The following is a 20,306-nucleotide window of genomic DNA, read 5'->3' on the forward strand; positions in this document are numbered from 1 at the left end:
AAGAGGGAGGCGGGCCTCTTAAACGGTGACGCTGTCTCTCAGGCCGGGAGATTTGTTACGGTGAAGGAGATGCTCGGATAAGGTGAGGGGTTTGGTGGCCGTGACCTATACTAGAAACTGTCCCGGCATTCGCCTTAGTACAAGAGAACGGGAAACCATTCTCAGGACAGTCCACGGTTGGGGCGAGCCGTGAGATCCAGCCCTGTCCCGTCTCCCGAATGCAAAGGCGTAGATCCTTGGTAGAGCCGTGGCCACCCCTCCTCTGCTGGGTTGGTCGGTCGGAGTGCAGAGCTGTTGGACCACGGACCAGCCGTGGCCACTTATGGGCCGAGACCCACGCTGCGTCTACCAGCCTACACAAACTTGCTTGCTTGCTTGACAAGTTTTCATTCCCCCACTGTGAGATCCAGTCCTGTCCCGTCTCCCGAATGCAAAGGCGTAGATCCTTGGTAGAGCCATGGCCACCGTTCCTCTGCTCGGTTGGCCGGTCGGAGTGCAGAGCTGTTGGACCACCGAGAGGGTTACGCCCTCTCTCTGGTCAATAGATTCTCGCAGGTTGGGGAGATGTGCGAGAAGAGGGAGTTGGGTAAAGGATGTGAGTTATGAAGGAGATGGAAGGAGAATTTGTGGTCATTGGGCTAAGTTTTATTGAATTTCAGGATTGATTTCAATACTGTTTAGACAAACGTACATAATTAAATATATAGAAGTACGGTAGATAAATACATTCAACATTAGTATATTGTTTCAGGAGTAAATTTTTTCCTCTCTTTTTCTAATTTTTCCTTATCCAACGCCTGATATACATGACAAATGTTAGGTTATGAATACATATACAGGGTAGGTAATAGCGTGAAACTGAGTGCACTTACACCCATATTATATTATTGATGTGGTTGTCCTTAGTGCATGGCAAAATAACATGGAAATATATGATGTTACTGGATATGTGTCTGAGGCTGAAAATACCATGAAAAGGGTTATACAACAGTTTCTAAAGGTGTTGAAATATGTATTAAAACTGGAATGTGTTGTGAGGAAGTGTAAATTGAGCGTCTGAATTGCTGCAGCCTGGAGATGATTGAGAACTAGCGATCTATTGTATGGGTGGATATTGCGCAATGAAATTGTTATAAATCTGATCAAATCTTCAATTGCAGGATGAGGAAATTGTGAACGAGTTGGCATGGTTGGTGAGTCGATAGTGCGAACGGGGCTATTAATTCAGGGTGGTTTGGGAGAGGTGCGGGATGGCCTCTACATCGGCGAGAATAAACTGCATGGTTGCCACCGCAGGTGTTACACCGGAGAGTTTGAAGGGTGTTGGGGCACTTGTTGGTGAAGTGATGTTGGGTGCAATCCCCGCAGATGGGATGATTTGCATTGCACTGTGCTGTTATGTGTTGATTATAACGGGGACATTTTTCACATCTGAGAGACTGTGGAGGTGGAGCGCGGGACGGCTCGACTTTGTGATGATGGCGATGGTTTGAGACACCACTGGCAAGGAGTCTGTCCACGTCGGCGATGTTGGTAGGATGATCCGCATCATGAAGGTTGGCCCCGCCGCATCCCTGATGCGGAAGGCCCTCAGAGCTGGCATTCCCTCCGCGTTGAGCTTGGCGAAAATAGTTTCTTCTGCGATTGAAGGATCCACACCACATAACGGGGTGGTGGAAGTGGGGGTTGAATGGGTGGTGATGGAAGGGTTTGAAGAGAGGCGTTTGATCCGAAGGGGGTTGCTCCGATTAGGGTGGCGAGTTGATTAGCCGCAGTGTCTCCGTTGAGTTGGATGATTATTCCTTTTGATGTCTTCCGGATATCGGCGACGTCTTTTCGGCGCAGGTTGTAATAGAGAAGCGTGGAGAAAATGGCTTGGGGTGACTGAAGTTCTGGAGAAGGATTGGAGAGAGGAAATGCATGTATTCCAGAGGGGGTTGGCTGGAGAGAAAACGAAGGTGGGTGATAGGTCGCCTAATGCCGGAAATGGAGGAATATTCTAGCCAGGAGCTGGTGGTAGTAGGGGTAGTGCTAGTAGTGGTAGATGGCGGAGAGTGCTGTACTCCGGTATCCATGGTAGGAGACGTTTCGTCCGCTGTGGCCAGAGGCGGTGCTGGCGCTGGTCCTGAATCCACTGCCAGGCAACGTGGTGCTCGTTCTTCTCTGTGGACTGGGCGAGTGACCCTCCTCGTAGATGGTGCTCGTGATGTGTAGGGATGATGAGCTGATGTCACAGATAGAAAGCGGGCTTCGTAATTCGGAGCTGCATGGCTGGACATCAGTGCTGTGTGAAAAACAACGGCGGCGGTGTCTGCGGCGAATTGTCCGAAGATGGCAATGGAGGTAGTAGTGGTGCTTATAGTGGCAGAAAAATCTGGCGTGTGTGAGTACACGGTCGTTGACTCAAGTCCCAAGAGAGATGTAAAGCATGCCGGAGAATGCGGATCGACGCTGGAATACAAGCTGATTCACCTGCAGTGCGATGAAGCACGTCCCGAGGTGAGACCTCACTAATTTGCTTTTGTCCACCTGGCTAGTCCACAATTTTCAAGAGGCAATAAACCTCCGTGGCTGCTTGAAATGTTGCAAACAGTCGGACGGCGAAGGACCTACACAAACTTTCAATCTTTCTCTTATGGTGATCTGTGTTTGCTCTCTAAATGTGAGAATTTAATCTTCAATTATACAAAAATTAACTTTGTCGAATACCACTGTACTGTACGACAAGATGTGGACAAAAAGTTACATTCTATTCAAATTCACCTAATTTAAATCTTCGCATTGTGTTCTTGCACTTTCTGTTTCTTTTTAATGCAGTTATACTCTTATGCAGGACTCTATATCCTTCTTTCTCGCCTCTCCCCTTCCTTTCCTGTCGGTTTTTCAAGGATATATGTCTCTTTTATTTTATGTTTTCACTTGAAGAATATTTTTTAAACACCCTGGAGGTGAAATATATTTGTAGCCCTAAACTTTTAATCTTGGTTGTCAAGTTTGAAAAAAATAACCTCATTATGCACTCTTAAGTCACTGTTGTTGTATTAATGTTCTCAAAGAGTTGAAAAAATGTTTTCTCATATCAAAATGTACGTGTTATAACGCCTTTTATTAGAATTCGCCTATTCTTGTGGCATTTTCTTCATTTGATGTTTTCCCTTAAACTGTTTATTATCTTGTACCTGCCACGGAATCCGCTCGCTTCCCAGCACTGCTTCTCCGCTCTGCTGTTGCTATTAATGACTTCCTTTAAAATACTTGAAAGCTCATGGCTTTTTACACTTATGGTATACTATTTCATTGATTTGATCGGTTGCCAGCCTTTGTGTCACATTCGTATAAAATATTCATAAAATATATGCCTATTCAATCAATCATTCAATACTGATCTGCATTTAGGACAGTCGCCCATGTGGCAGATTCCCTATCTGTTGTTTTACTTACCTTTCCTTAAATGATTTCAGAGAAATTGGATATTTATTGAACATCTCCCTTGGTAACTTGTTCCAATCCCTAACTCCCCTTCCTATTAATAGAGGATGGTTGCCTAGTTGTACTTCCTTTTGAAACAATTACACCAACACCACCATCTTGCACATGGCCCTCCTCTTCTCCCCACGGCTTCTCTCAGCGCAGTATCGTTCTGGAAAAGCAATTATCATCTCTCGTTTTGATTATTGCCGGCCGCCCTGTACTCGACCTTCATTGTCGCAGTGCTCCCTCCTTAAAGGTGCTCGTTGCGAATAGTTCTCTGATAAGGCACAAGCTGGTCTCGGTAGACCACCGTAATTTTCCCTTGTGAAAACACTGGGTCCTGTAGGTACGTCGTTAATCCTGGTGATAACGGCAGCAGGAGTTTCGTCCGTACTCCTCGTTCGGTCACCTTCCTGAAATCCTCCCCAGTTCACCTACAGGTCACATCGGACTTCACCCGGTCACTAACTACCTTCAGGTGCCATCGAGCATACTCGTGAATGCCGCTGTTCCGCTTCACCTAGTCTGTCGCCGGTTGTTCTCACTCCAGAATAGTCCCGAACATGGCAGACGAAGCTCTCTTTCGAAGACCATGTTAGCAGGTGCGTTGCCTGTCGTCTCGTGAGTGAATGGACGGTAGGCCATCAGGAAGAAGGGAATCCTCTCATCCTAGTCCCTCTGGTGTACCTACACTACCTCTCAGGTGCTTCTCGACGGTCTCACGAACAGCTGTACTAGGCCACTGCAGGTGTCGCTCGGGTCGTGCGAACACTGGGACGCTGAAGAACGTACTTCGTCAGTATTGTTTCAAACTTTCTGCCCTGATCGCTGTGCAGCTTTAGGTAAACCAAAGCTACAGAAGAATTTTTCACCAAGGCATCGGCAGCTGTTGACGATTTTTGATTGAGGATGGCGTAGGCCTCAGGCTACTTTATGAAATAGTCCATCGCTAGAAGCAGGTAGCGATTTCCGAGGTCTGATTCAGGAAATGGTCAGGCGATATCGATGGCTGTATCCGCAGGGGGCGCTCCCATTTTGATCAAGTGTATCTGGCCCCTACTGCGGGTGCGCGGGCCTCTGCTCGCTGCCCAGATGTTACACACCTGACACCATCTTTCGACGTCCGTCCTCAGTTGTACCCAGTAAAAGCGGCGCTGTATCCGATCCAAAGTATTACTGACCCTAAGATGGCCTGCAGGGGTGCCTCTATGGTACCTCAGCCGCTACTTCTGCCTTCTTCTTGACGACAGCCGTCTCCCATATACGCGTCAAGAGATCGTCTTTGACTTCTGGGGATTTCTGATGAGCTCATTAAGTCTTGTACCTTGGACTACACTCGACGATGTCCTTCCATGCTGGTCGCTGTCCCGACTCGACTTCTCGCAGGATCTGTCCAACACCCTCATCCACAAGCTTTTCCGTCCTCATTACGGCATAATGCCAGACTTCCGCTGCCACATCTTTCACAGCTCAGATATCCGCTACATCTGACTGCCTTTTACAGTGGACGCGGTTTCCCGGATAAGATGTCCACGTTGCAGTGTTTCCGTTGACCCCGCGACGTCACATTGAGAACTCGTAGCGGTAGGCAGCTTCGTGCTGGCACGGGCCTCCTGAGATGACAGCGTCTACGTTCGGTAGCTGTCAGTCCAGGTTCTACTTCTCGTTTTCCTGCCTACTATCGGCAGTCCTTCCTCAGATTGCCCAGCTCACCGCAATACCAGCATGAGATTCCTCTGGAGCCTCTGTGTCCCAGCAGCGGCGAGTGTCGCTCCAGGTGCTCTTCTCTCCTAACTGGTCGTACCCGCTGCCGACAGTCAATTCTCGAACGGCCGCGCTCACCACATTACAGGCAGATGATTCCTCCTGAGCATCGACGTACGGACGGCGGGGAGCGTTATTGCGGCGGTAACGAGCGAACCTCCGCGTTTTCTTCTCCTCTGGCGGCTCGTTTGCTCGCCGATAACGTCGCAGTTGCTGTCAGCTTCGTCGGTTCCATCCTCAGAGCGATGATGAGGTCACTATTAAGGTAGTGCTCCCCACAGAGCATCTCGGCGTCACGAGCCCGTTGATGAGGATGTAGGCAGCCTTCTGATTTATATGCTCAGCATGGTAGGCCAAAAACGCCTTGTGGGCTAACTACTCCACCTCCACGATGAATCACTGCAGCTATTCGCCCGAGCCATGTGTAATGATAATGTTATTGCTGTTACGTCCCACTAACTACTTCTACGGTTTTGGAGACGCCGAGGTGCCGGAAATTTGCCAAGCAGGAGTTCTTTTATGTTCCAGTAAATCTACCAACATGGGGTTGACGTATTTGAGCACCTTCATATGCCACCGAACTGAGCCAGAATTGAACCTGCCAACTTGGGCTCAGAAAGCCAGCGTCTTAACCATCTGAGCAACTCAGCCCGCCCGAGCCATGTGTTTTCTTGCTGGATTCAGTAGGCGGCTGCCGGCTGCTGATCACCGAGGTGTCCCTCGAGTGCCTTCGCGATCTCTTCATACACGGCATTCGGCCCTGCGATGAGTTGAACGGCCCTCTTGTACGGCGTCCGCTCATTATGGTTCACCACGGTATCGAACTGAATCCGGAACATGGCCCAAGACGTAGTCCGTCGAAGTGCTGGGGGTTTCACTATCAACACGTTTATACTACCCAGGCCACGCTCTGGTTTCTAGAGCCATCACTCACCTCTGTAGGACACTCACCTCTTGCTTTAAGTCTTGAACACTGGACTCTACAATCTAAGTTACCCCCTTGAACTCTTCTCCTACCATTTTACTTAAAATCTGCGTAATGCCACATTTTAGTCTTGCTTTAAGAGCGTGGACCTTCTCTTCTAACTTGAACTGCCCACCCTTAAGTTAGTTCAACTCGGCTTTAATCTCATCCTGCCATATCCGTCTTAAGTTCTATCTTCAGTTCATCCTGACTAACGTTGAATTCATCTCTAAGTTCACAGAGGGCCTACAAGCCAAGAATCGCATCTTGCCAATTATTCTAAAGATCTAGAGCTTCTGATACCAGGGGTTGTTGCAGATTATTGCTACACAGAGGGCTAGCCTGTCTTAATATACACTAAATTTATTGCAATAATTTTTACAGTTCTCTCGTGTGTATTTTCCACTTGGTACAGTTTTCCTCATAATCGTAACACACACAAATACACACTCAAGCGATCTTACTGCACACCAGCACATCGAACTCTTGGTCTGCACATGGCTTCTCACTGCGCATAGCCATTTCGGAACAGTTCACTATTCAACAAGGCTCGTTGACAAGCCGACTGACGGTTTCACTTCCGATTAATGACTGGTCACGGACACGTGACCGTCTATTTACGTTTATTCAGTCAAGACCGACTCACTTGAGACTGAGTGACCTGTGAAATAAAACGGCTAACTCTACCTACCTTGCCCCGCAGTCTCGTTTACCTAATAACGGTAGTTCATTTGGTACGAAGAAGAAAAATATGCAACCATATAGGTGTGGCTATCGATGAAACATTTGATTATATTTTCTTCGTAGCAGTAAATGGGTATTCTCTCAGACGGTGGTTTTGTTCGTGGTTCCTTCAGTGAATACAACTAACTTCACTAGCCATTTCATTACATGCACACACATAGTCCGCACCAAATTATTGATTCTGTTCGTTCTGTCCCTAAAAATATTTCAATGAAATTATTACAGACCTCATGCAGACACATGTAACGGAACACAAAGGGCCGTACGACAAGCCAACAATAACTGAAGACTATATTGATAATTACGCTGATCCCAGGACGGTTTAATTAGGCAATATAATTATTATGCTGACCGTTTTTGATAGCCCTCATTCAGTCTTGTTAAACATATAGCCCACGAAGACAGTCTTAAGATCTCTAAATTATAACTGTTATGGATTGAATAAATGTATAATAAACAATTATTTCAAGTAGAAAGTTATCCAAGGCAGTTCATAACATTAGAGGGATATGCAAGTTTCGTGCTCTATTTGACTTCGTAACCCTCGTGGGAGAGCGCCCAAATGGCAGCACCCGAGGGATACTTACGTTACGTACGTAGTTTAGATGTGGAACGAGAAGTGGTGGGTGGGGGAAAAGATATACAGTACAGTGACTGTAAAAAGTATTCGTACGACCCTGCATATTTTAGAAAATAATGTTTTTTTCATACGTTTAGGTAGGTTTATGGATTGAAAAAATTATTCATGTAGTATTCAAATACATTTATTCATTCCATAAACAATGTGGAAACAAAACATTGTCATAAACTTGTAAAAAAGTAAGAAACAAATAATATCTCTTTTGGGACCAACAAGAAGTATTCGTACGACCCCTGTCTTCTGTACATTTCTCCATCAGTCCGATGGGAATCAATATTTTGTAGAATTGCCTTGGCGGCTATGACAACTTGGATGAAACTGGGCATTGATTTTACTACATTAGCACAGAAGGAAGTGGGCATTTCCTCCCATTCCTCCTTGAAGCATTTTGTAAACCCCTCTTGTTTGAAATGCGTAAAGACTTAATTTTTATTGCGAGGTAGTTCCTTAAATGTTCAACTGGGTTTAGGTCAGGGGACTGGGGGAGGGATTTCCAAGCGTTTGGGAATGTTGTTCAACAACCAGAGCTGGGTATCTCTAACTTTGTGTTTCGGATCATTGTCCTGTTGAAAAAGATTTTATCAACACTGGCAGGTAAGTTTTGCTTCAATATATTGATGTACATTCGATGGTCCATCTTTCCTTAATTGAAATTAAGATTTCCCTCCGCCTTTGCGCTCATACACCCCCACACCATCACTGAACCAACCCCATGTTTCACAGTAGGAACCAGGTTCCGCTGCTATAGCTCAGTGTTCGGTTGCTACCACACTTGGAGGCTCCCGTCTGACCCGAAGATGTTGTACTTGCTCTCTTCAGTCCAGACAGTCCTGTTGAAGACATCCAGACCTGTGTTTCGGTGCTCCGTGGCAAAATGTAGCCGTTGCTCGCATAGAACTTCTTACGTCCCCGACGCCCGTGGAAGTCCATTTGACGAAGGGTGTAGCGCACTGTCGACTCACACTAGCACCTCGCCGTTCCACCTCAGCAGCAATTTTCGGGGCACAATGAAGCGCTTGTCTGCCTGAGTCAGGACCCGGGGACGTCCAGTTCTAGGCTTGTTATTGTAGCAGAGGGCAGATTTTACTCGCGAAAACAGGGGTAGTACGAATACTTTTTGCAGGTCCCCAGACGAAAATGTATTTTCTGTGATTTTTTACAAGTTTATAACAATGTTTTGTTTTCATATTGTTTATGGAAAGAATAAAGGTCTTTGAGTACTACCTGAATTATTATTATTACCGTATGACAAGGAAATTATATACACAATAACAAAAACATTGATTCACTTCAGGCATTCGTGTTATCTGTTATATCTGAATGTCCAACTTTGCAATCCACTGTAGTGCTTCCGCTGTTGGAAATAGGAAGTCTTCCAATCTACCTGGATAAGCCCGTAGTTGACACTCGCTTACAATGTGGGGAATAGTCTGGCAAGGTACTCCACAGTCACATTCTGGAGATGGTACAAAGTTCCACTTGTAGAGAGAATTCCTGCACCTTCCATGACCTGTCCTGATCCTGTTCAGTTTGGACCAAGTTGCACGTGGCAGTTGGGGATTCATTTGCATTTTTTTCCTCTCTGAAGATTTTATGCAGGGGCAAGTCAGGATAGTTATTCCAGCGACCTTTCCACTCCTCCAAAGCATTGAAGTTGCTGGACGTCTTCAGAGCAGCATCACAAAGGGGCAGATGTCGTGATTTCAGTCTTTGGAGACTAGGAGCTGGTATGTCATTTAGAACAGGTAGCAGAGGATTCTTGCAGATCTTGTTGAACTCTCGAACAAGAGCACTGGATCTTCGTAAGTCAGGTGGCAGTATTCCAGACCACAGTGGGAGCCAGTGAACTGGAGTTGATCTGATGGTGCCAGATATAAGACGCATGCTGGTATTCAATTGTGGGTCAATATACTTTGTATTATCGGCACACTTTATCTTGGTGCATTTACACCCTAGTGCTTAATCGGTCGACCTCGGCAATCTTCGCGATTCGTACTGGCAACCTTTGAAACACAAAATATGAATCGCTTAAGCATCGTTGTGCGACATCTGGCGTACACTTTACGTACTAGTACTGTTGTTGTTTACACAGCAAAGCCAAACTGTAGAATTCATGCTAGGAACAGGATTCGCATCGAGAAATGTTATATAATGTTATTAATGTGTATGTGACATAGTTGTTGGCTTAAGATAATAACGGTTTAGAAACTTCATATCTATCGATCATATTCTCGATTCAATTCGGATTTCATTTTCATTCAGTTGGCAGCACTATCGGAACAGGGACAGCTCCCTCCTTACTCCTCACCCCCGTACACAAATGCACCAAGATAAAGTGTGCCGGTAATATACGGGCTATTAATCCGCACTGGAGCACAATAGTGAGCAGCAGAGAAACGAGTGATAAGACAGAAGAGCGCAGGATGTTTGCAGTAGATCCCCAAGTAGTATCAGTCAGCTTCTGAATGATATTGTTTCGGGTTTTCAGTTTCTTCGACAAGTTCAAAAGATGTTGCTTGAATGATAAAGTCCGGTCCAAGGTAACACCGAGATATTTTGGATACCTGTTGGGTTTAAGTACTCGATTGGAGAAGGTAATATTCAGTTTTAAGTTAGCAAGCCGGTTGTCAAATGGAAGCAAGAAACCTGTGTCTTAGCTGCACTGGGTCTGAGTCTCCATTTCCTGAAATATTCTGCCAATGCGGATAAGTCCTGAGTCAGAATTTCTTCAGTTTTTTCAAAGATCTTGTGTTGTGTTGCCAGCGTCAAGTCATCAGCATAGCAGAACGTTCTGGATATTGTTTCTGGAAAATCAGAGATGTACAGATTAAACAGTAGTGGTGATAAAACTGATTCTTGGGACAAACCATTATGCAGTTTTCTCACTGAGCTTTTCTTTTCACCTAACCAGACCTGGAATTTCCTGTCGCTGATCATGTTGTTAAGCTGTGTAATCGTTCTGCAGGGTATAGCTCTGAGTAATTTATGAATCAATCCTTCCTTCCATACGGTATCGAAGGCAGCAGTGAGATCCACAAAGATAGCAGATGTTTTAAGCTTTTGCTGGTATCCGGCCTCAATGTAAGATGTTAATGAAAGTACTTGATCGCAGCAGTTTCGGTTAGGTCTGAAGCCTGCCTGATCCACGGGAATGAGTTCTGAAATGGTTGATCCAATTCTGTTGTAGATGAGCCTTTCAAAGAGATTGTAGCAGCAGCTAAGGAGGGCTATTGGTCTGTAACTTTCAGGCCTGTTTTCAGGTTTTCCAGGCTTCAGTATGGAAATAATTTTAGCTTTCTTGAAGTCAGGTGGGATTTGTCCAGTCTGGAGAATGTCCGTGTAGAACTGTGCCATCCATCTCTTTGCATTGTCTTCCATATGCATGAGGAATTCTGTACGAATTCCATCGAATCCAGGTGCCTTACCAGGTTTTAGTTCTTTGAGGGCCTCTTGAACGTCAAGGGCTGTAAAGGGACGTGAATAGCTAGAAATGCGAGGTACTGATGATTTCAGAGCACGAAGCTGGCATCTAATATACTTTGTATGCTTCTTATCAGCTGGAGCTCGGGAAGTTGTTACAATATGGGAAGCTATTTGGTCAGGTGTCACCTGAGGTTGACCCTTCACTACTGGTGCACCTTCTCCTAGCCTTCTAGGAAGGCCACGGGCCTTTCTGCTAGAATGAGTAAAATCTAAGCTTTCGACAGTTTCAAACCATTTTTGTCTTCGGCAATCATCCAAGCTAGCCAGAAGTTTGTTAGCAGTTTTTGCATCCCTGTTTTGTTGGAAATTCTTAAATAATACCTCATTCTAGGCATTCCAGCCTGGAACATATTCTTTCCGATAGCCCCTGGGCATACATTTCTTAGCAGTAGATATAACTGCGCGAACAAGACGTTAATAACTTTGGTGATTTGGGGGAATCCAACGAATGCATTTATCTAGTTCTACAGAGAATGCAGACCAATCGGCTTTCTGGAAATTCCGTCAGGACGTGGCGTTGAACGTATAATGGGAATTGTGACACCATATTCGAGTATTACTGGTATATGCTGGCTATGAGAGAAATCTCCCATCACTTTACGTGTAGTGTGCAAGGGATTTCCATTTGTATCGGAGCTGACAAAGCATAAATCTGGATTTGAATCTCTACCCCATGCAGTTGATCGAAAAGTTCCTTGACCTTTAGCGTCAAATACTAGATGGAGGTTGCTTTTTCGCACCAGTCCATTAATTCAAATCCACAAACATCTGTTTTAGAATACTTCCAGAGTTCATGATGACTATTGAAATCTCCCACATAAATCGCAGGATGCTCTGCAGTTTGTACAACATACTGAGGCCATAAAATGCATGGTGGTTTGTAGATGTTGATGATTGAGACATTATTCAGTCGGATGACAACCTGATGAACATTTTCTTCCGTGCTTTGAGATAGTAGCTCAGCTTCTTTGATGTTATTACGGACATACTAATGAGGCCACTTGTATGTGGCCACTCCATATGCTTCATGGTAAGTTGCTCCTAGTTCCGTGTAACCAGCAATACGACCTCTAGTACGGAGTTGCTCTTCATTAGCAACATGCGTCTCTTGAAGGACAACATCTATGTTGTTCTCTCTGATTACTTTTAAGAGATAATTACACTTTGCTCTGCTGATACTTTCTATATTGAGTTGGAAAATACAAATACAAATAGTGGGACCAATGTTTCCACATGGTGTCTTTGACATAATTTGATAGCCAGGAGATCCTAGGATAGACTGGCTGCTTATTGCTGTTGCTCGCTTAGCACCACCCGGGGGACACGTGCAGAGCAATGAGAAGGTAAATCCTGCGGACGTGAGCAACGTTCACCCCCCCCCCCCCCACCATGAATGATGTTTTCAGTCCATAAACCTACCTAAACGTATGAAAAAAATCATTATTTTATAAAATATCCGGGGTCGTACGAATACTTTTTCACTCACAGTATATATATACTGGACTAATGATTTAATTCTTCTGCAATCCCGCAAATGAGCAAATGAGCCGTTAGATAGGAAAAGGATGTCAATTCTGAATTTTCAGAGAACAGTATTCTGTGCAGAACTAGCCTTATTCTTCTTCTGACGTTTTTCCCACACTGTGGGGTTGCGGGTACGACTGTGTCGAATATGTGGATTTGGCCTTGTTTTAAGACAACCCTATGTGGAGGGATGTAATCACTACTGCATGTTTCTGTGGTGGTTGATAGTGTGATGTGCTGTGTGGATATGAGGAGGAGTGTGTTGAGACAAACAAAAACGCCTAGTCCCCAAGCTAGAAGAATTAAACAGACGCGATTTAAATCCCCGACCCGGCCAGGAATCGATGCCGGAAACCTCCGAATCGAATGCCTCAACGCTGACCATTCAACCAAGGATTCGGACTCTTTGCAGAATTAGCCTATAGCTTTAAAATTATTTCAAGCACTTGAGAGTGGAAACTTCATGCAGATAGTTATATTCCTGTTTTTGAAGTTTTCAGGGTGGAATATTTTTAGATAGACCACGTGGTTTCATCGACAATCTGCTATCCTTTCAACTGGGCCTAAGAAGATATTGATCAACTGCTCCATGTGCTTGTTTTCTTACGTCTATCTGAGCGGGATAATCTGTATTATTGTGGAGACGACAGTTGGGAGGCATAACTCCAATACATGCTATTTACCGGGTGGTTCACCAGCCCCTTGCGATTTAGTTTTATGCACATCCGTCGCTTTTATTACAGTTTTGAAATACATCGGTCCCTCTTCCTAAACCGCGGTAATATAACGAGATGTGTGTTTGCAGGTTAAAAGACAGCAGGAATAGTGAGCGCCACTGTTAATTCATTATGGGTACTTCGAATGATCCATAAAACGAGCACAGATATGAGGAAAGCGTACCTTACAACAGGAGGTTCACACACAGACCAGGAGCAGGTATTGCATAGGCCGGAAACTGCGCGCTGCATTACGAACCTCGCAATAACTCACTTGGCAGGGGCGTTATGGGAGTTGCCTTTGTGGACCGTGTTCTTCGATGGTTCGAATCCCATGCAAGTATCTTTTATTTTGCCGCCAATTACCTGGGATGTGGTGAGGTTGCATAATTGATAGCTTCCACAGATTTATTTGTTTATTTGGCCCTGTAATGGGCCGTATGCATCGTGACATAGGAAATTGACTAGGTTGGACCGGGATGAGGAGGTGATCGTCTGTGACTAGGATCCAGGCAGCAATTTAGCTACGTCGTACATGTCCTATTAGAACGATAACTACATACGATTCCTGATTATATTTGGGTACTAGACATGTTTGCGAAATTACTGTTTGGTAGAAGGCAGCTCGAACTTAAATGTTGTTATAGCAAGTCTCAACTTGTAGGATACCTGCAAGATATAGCAGATTTTCAGGAGTTCAAAATGGATTGTATCGCTATTGACCTATCTAAGGCTTTTGATAGAGTAAACCGTGGGAGACTACTCACGAAAATGAGGGCTAATGGACTCGACAAAAAAGTGATTGAATGGGAGGATGTATTTCTAGAAAATAGAGAATTAGGGTTAAGTGAAGCATTATCAGATCGGGTTCTGCAAGGCAGTATTCGTGGACCTTTCTGTTTTCTTATGTGCGTATATATGAATGATATGTGTGAAGAACTGGAATCACAGATAAGGATTTTGCGATTATGCTGCATAGAGTAATAAATAAGTAACAGGATTGTGAGCGACTGCAGAAAGATCACGACAATGTTGTGAGGTGATAAACAGGATGAAAATTCAGGTTGTAAGTTTCACCAAGAGGAAAAGTTCTCTTAGTTTTCATTACTGTGTTGATGGGGTGGAAGTATCTCTAATAATGTTATTTGCTTTACGTCCCACTAACTACTTTTACGGTTTTCGGAGACGCCGAGGTGCCGGAATTTTGTCCCGCAGGAGTTCTGTAACGTGCCAGTAAAGCTACTGACACGAGGCTGACGTGTTTGAGCACCTTCAAATACCACCGGACTGAGCCTGGTTGAATCTGCCAAGTTGGGGTCAGAAGATCAGGCACTCAACTGTCTGAGCCACTCAGCCCGGCTGAAAGTATCTCGTAGGGATCATTGTAAGTACCTAGATGTTAATTTAAGGATCTATCTTCATGGGCATAATCAGATTAACGACCGGGCGAGTTGGCCGTGCGCGTAGAGGCGTGCGGCTGTGAGCTTGCATCCGGGAGATAGTAGGTTCGAATCCCACTATCGGCAGCCCTGAAGATGGTTTTCCGTGGTTTCCCATTTTCACACCAGGCAAATGCTGGGGCTGTACCTTAATTAAGGCCACGGCCGCTTCCTTCCAACTCCTAGGCCTTTCCTATCCCATCGTCGCCATAAGACCTATCTGTGTCGGTGCGACGTAAAGCCGCTAGCAAAAAAAAAAAAAAAAAATCAGATTAACGAGGTTAAAAATAAAGATTACAGGTCCCTTCGTATGGTTATGATGGTATTTAGGGGTTATATTTAGGATGTAAAGGAGATGGTTGTAAGTCACTGGTAAGACTCAAATTAGAGTATGGTTTCAGTGTATGCGACCCTCGCCAGGATTATAAGATTCGAAAACTGCAAAGGATCCAAAGGAAAGCAGAGCGATTTGTTCTAAATGATTTCCGACAGAAGGATAGTGTTACGAAAATGCTATAAACTTTGGGCTGGAAAGAGTTGGGAATACCGGGTGAGTTGGCCGTGCGGTCAGGGGCGGGCGGCTGTGATCTTGCAACCGGGAGATAGTGGGTTCGAATCCCACTGTCGCCAGCCCTGAAGAGGGTTTTTCCGTCGTGGTTTCCCATTTTCACACCAGGCAGATGCTGGGATTGTACCTTAATTAAGGCCACGGCCGCTTTCTTCCAACTCCTAGGTCTTTCCCATCCCATCGTCGCCATAAGACCTATCTGCGTCGGTCCGACGTAAAGCCACTAGCAAAAAAAAAAAAAAAAAAAAAAAGACTTGGGAGTAAGAAAGCAGAGCTTTTTGACTAAGCGATATGTTCCGAGCTGTCGGTGGAGAGATGGCTTGGTATCACATTTGTAGACTAATAAGCTTGGGTGGAGTTTTCAAAAGTAGGAAATATCATAATATGAAGATAAAGTTGGAATTCAAGAGGAGAAATTGAGATAAATATAAGAAGAGAAGTATGGATTGAAATGAATTACCAGGGGAGATGTTCGATAAACTTCTAACTTCTTTGAAATCATTTAAGAAGCTACTAGGTGAACAATGATAGGAAATCTTCCACCTGCGCGACAGCCCTAAGTGCACTTCAGCGATGGCTGATTGATTGATTGATTGATTGATTGATTGATTGATTGATTGATTGATTGATTGATTGATTGATTGATTGATTGATTGAATATTCAGAATTTACTCTATATACTGTATTAGAATAAAATAATACACATTTAATAAATAATAATGAGCCACGAAAACCTATGTTCATATAATTATATGCATTGTTCGAGTAGCATATCCCAGAAGTGCGAAGTTTCTCAGGAAAACTTTGTTAGGTAACGAATTTATGGAACAGACGATGATGCGTGTTGCTTTGTGTCTGTACAATGACAGACATGTGACTTCATTGTTGGTGAGCAGTTTACCGTTTTAAACGAGCCATCTACCACGAATAATTATGTTGTCCTATTTCGTTTTCACAGCAAAGACTATTCACTTTGTACGAGTAGTATTTCGAGTCGTTGAACAAAGCACAATGCAGCATAGGTCACTACAGTTCCAAACAGTACGTTCGCGGCATAAAGCACTAATGAGTTACTTCAAACTTAAGGTAGGTATATCACATACTAACCTCGCCACTAACGATCATCATCATACAAGGGAGATCTGAAAACTACGCGCTGCCAGAGTGGGGACTGTATTTTATTATAAGGTGATCAGATATGCTTTCCACCTGCGTGCAATGTTTTTACTGTGGGCGAGCAAACGCTTGTTTGCCACGTGCGAGTCGAGGTCAGTAGCGGGAAGGTTAATCATACAACAGTAACACAGACAGTTTTAAGTTCATTACACATCATATTATGAAAGGAGGTGTTGAAACTGCCTGCCCTCATTCTTCACACATGTTTGACACCTCGCTAGAAAAATTATTCGTTAGTCGCTGCAGTTCAAATTAAGGAATCTCGGCAATTTTCTGACGAATATTGTTTCAGTTCTTATATGGTGTGCGGGCGTCTTGTACACGGTATTTTTTAATTTGCACTAGAGATAACAATCGCTGGTGGATGAATTGGGGGACTCCGTTCTATGAAAATAGGTACTTTGTTCTCGAATAGAATTATTCGCAGTGTGAGCAGTAGAAGAGTGCTGGTGAAAATTTGAAAAAATTGAATAAATAACGGAACTAACCGATTTTTTAAAAGAATGGTCCCGTGATACTTTCACAACTGATGTCACACCATACATCGATTTTTGCGTCATGGAGGGGGCTTCGTGTAACGAAGTCAGGTTTAACAGCACTCCAGTAACTATTGTTTTGCGAACACGCAGAACTATGGAGGTGGAAAGTGGAAACAGGCCTCATCCAAGAAGAATATTATATGTGGGTCTGTTTGTCCAGTATATACATTTTCCAGGCTCCACTCACAAAATATATTCCTACGTACAGAGTCACCTTGTTGAATAGCACATGCCACAATCAATTTTATACGGCTTTATGTGTAAACATTAAGTAGCCTTTCGCACAGACCCATATGAAATTCCCACTTGTTTTGCAAAATGGTGAAATGGGTTTTTAGGACAGTTCTCCAAACGAGGCCAATGACATGTAATTTTTCTTCGGTGAAAACCCTACGCTCCTTGTTTCTTAGGCTGGATACTTCCGTTTTCTGACATTTATTTGTAAGATTACGGACTGCTTTACGACTTTGAAGGTCTACGCACGGGAATCACTCTTGAAATAGTCTTTGAACTTCTCGAGCTGAGTTATCACACGTGATTCGTACATAAAGATACGCTGTGTCGTTGAAAACGCATGAGCCGTAATACCATTTATGACTAATTACAGGATTAAGAAAAGAATCGTCCATAATACGCCGCAGTAAAACAACATTCACTTATTCGTTTCTGACTTATGTCATTATCAAACGTTCGGTTCTGTGATGTTTATCTTCATGAGTGGAATATCTCTAGTTCATTCTGAGCTGTATGTCAAGAGATGGTAATGACAAAATAGCTTCCTGTTTCCTTAAAAATATTTTCATAAAATGCTATTTGGAAAATTCTTCATATCGTTTAAAGCAGAGTTCAATCAATCAATTCTGATCTGTATTTTGCTCAGATGGGCGCCCGTTGAGGCTAGTCCCGTTTGGTAGGGCTCGCTTGTCTGAATTACGATGATGATGATGATACTTGTTGTTTAAAGGGGCCTAACATCGAAGGTCATCGGCCCCGTCTGAAATACGGGCAGCTCACGTACTGTGACTTTCCTGAATTGTCTGCCTAACTTTTGAAACATATAAATCTGCATTTATCTTGAAAAATCTGAATATTTACATTTAGAATGGAAATTCTGAAAATTAACATTCATTAAATAAAATACACACTCGTCGAACCTTGTACTCACACTTACTTGTTACCTGCTTACTTACACATACGTTATTTGAAGGGCGCCAGCTGCCACTCAGTGCAGTAATAATAGAATGGGACTCTTGACTATCTCTAGGGTGTGGGGTAATAAGCTTACTTTTGACAACCTACCATATAAGTTCTGGGAAAAGGAGATTGGCGTTCGGTTTCCCCATTAATTTTGAGGTTAAGATATTTTACTGTCAATGAAATAAAACTATGAATTCGTTTGATAGAACAATATATATTCTTTAAATAATATATCAAAAAATAGTGAGTCTTGTTGCGATAAAACAGATGAGAACATGAAATTATGACATTGCAACTGAAAGAAACTAGGCATGAATTTGAATTCTTCTTGACCGGACATTTAACAATTGATACGAAATATTTCCCTCACTGATTCACTTAACTGTACCTTCAACACTTTTAGTGTAATTACGAGGTATTCCTTTGATCTGGTGTTTACTGTAGATGTGTCACGCCTAACTTGGTGATACATCCTTGTGACTGCTTCTTCTCCATATCATCTGACTTCTTTGTAAGTCAATATGGTATTACCTCTTGGCAGGTCCAGGGTTGCCCTCTCTGACTCCATGGTAAGCCCTTGCGTCCGTGTCTTCCACTAAGTGACGGACCAACTTTGGCCTCACTCTCTCAATGACCAATAATTAATGGCTCACTGAGTCTTCTCCATCTCTCGTTCACACTCGTTGACTGACCGACTGAGGCCTCTTCATCTAGTAGACTTGTTCACTGTACTGCTTCCGTTTAAGTAATGACTGACGCTACAATGTGCATCCACCTTTTATAGACGTTGGTTGACACAGCTACGTAATATCTAGAAATAACAATGACATACTCCCACAACGCGGCAAATATTACATACAGTTGTGAAACCGCCGCCGGCTCGTTGGGTTTCTCAAAGAAAGTGAGCTCAGTGCTAACTAAATACGATGACGTAGCCATGGCGTAGCAATGACTTGGCAGAATCGCCAGTAGTATAACAATATAACGACGTCACATCCACATCTGATACATCGAAACTCTCACTGTACAGGTATTTAATGATAATCTACATATACGTATATATGCATACACTCAATTACAAATACGCATGCGACAAGCTTTGCGTACTGGAATTGAATAATAATTATAACAAAATAATAGTAATCTCACAGATGAAATAATAATACTGACATAATAATAATAATAATAATAATAATAATAATAATAATAATAATAATAATAATAAAGATATTATCTTGTAACGGGATTTGAACCGTTACAGTACCAAACGTACAGTCAAGCGAGAGAGCGAACACACTCGGCACGGGACAAGAGCAATGACGTTCGATTGTGACTACGAAGCTCTCCTTACACCTTCCAACGAAATGTTGATTGAAGTACAGTATTACAAAGGACACTATAGTCGCAAGGAAAACCGACCTTAAAAATAGACCTATTCGAGTTTGATTTGTACTGCGCCCAGTATTAATAGACATGGTTTTATTTTCCTATACTTACACATTGAAAGAAAGCTGACAAGTTAGGATGGGAATGACAGAATCTCCACTAAGAAAATTAAAATTCTTGTTACCCATTCGGTAAAACGCAATGTATTTACGTACCTTTACCGTAATAAGTTTAGTGCTTGATTTTGCACAGTGTTGTAATGCTATGTGACTTTCCATATTAATTTAGTTTCTTAAAATAATATTTAAAATGTATCTGTACAGAATTAAAAAAAATATCAATAAACTAGCAAAATACCCATGCTTCGCTACGTTATTCTACCTTGTATAAAGAGTTCTACGTAAGATACTGCGCGTGCAGAGAGTAAGATTATATTAAATTGCGTGTCTCTTAGCGCTATCCGAGAAACAAAACGAGGGTGACCCCATACGTTGTCTCCAAAGTAAGGTGCACGTTTGAGGAATGTAGATGATAATAGCAGGCTACATTTCCTCTTGCCATTCCCAATCGAGTTCGGGAGTTTCCACATTAATGGCAGGCTCACTTTCCAACCGCCATTCACAATAGAGATGGATAGATTTCATTATAATCACAGGCCCACTTTCCTAGAGCCAGTCGCAATCAGGTTGGGGAGA

General features: G+C 43.4%; 1 protein-coding gene across 1 annotated transcript in view; it reads left to right on the top strand.

Annotated features, from left to right (window-relative positions):
• LOC136858375 (Y+L amino acid transporter 2) overlaps positions 1 to 20,306 on the top strand; it is a 498,889-nt gene that overhangs the window by 46,312 nt on the left and 432,271 nt on the right. The gene's annotated exons all lie outside the window — the stretch shown is intronic.

This window comes from Anabrus simplex, chromosome 1, assembly GCF_040414725.1.
Source record: "Anabrus simplex isolate iqAnaSimp1 chromosome 1, ASM4041472v1, whole genome shotgun sequence".
NCBI lineage: Eukaryota > Metazoa > Arthropoda > Insecta > Orthoptera > Tettigoniidae > Anabrus > Anabrus simplex.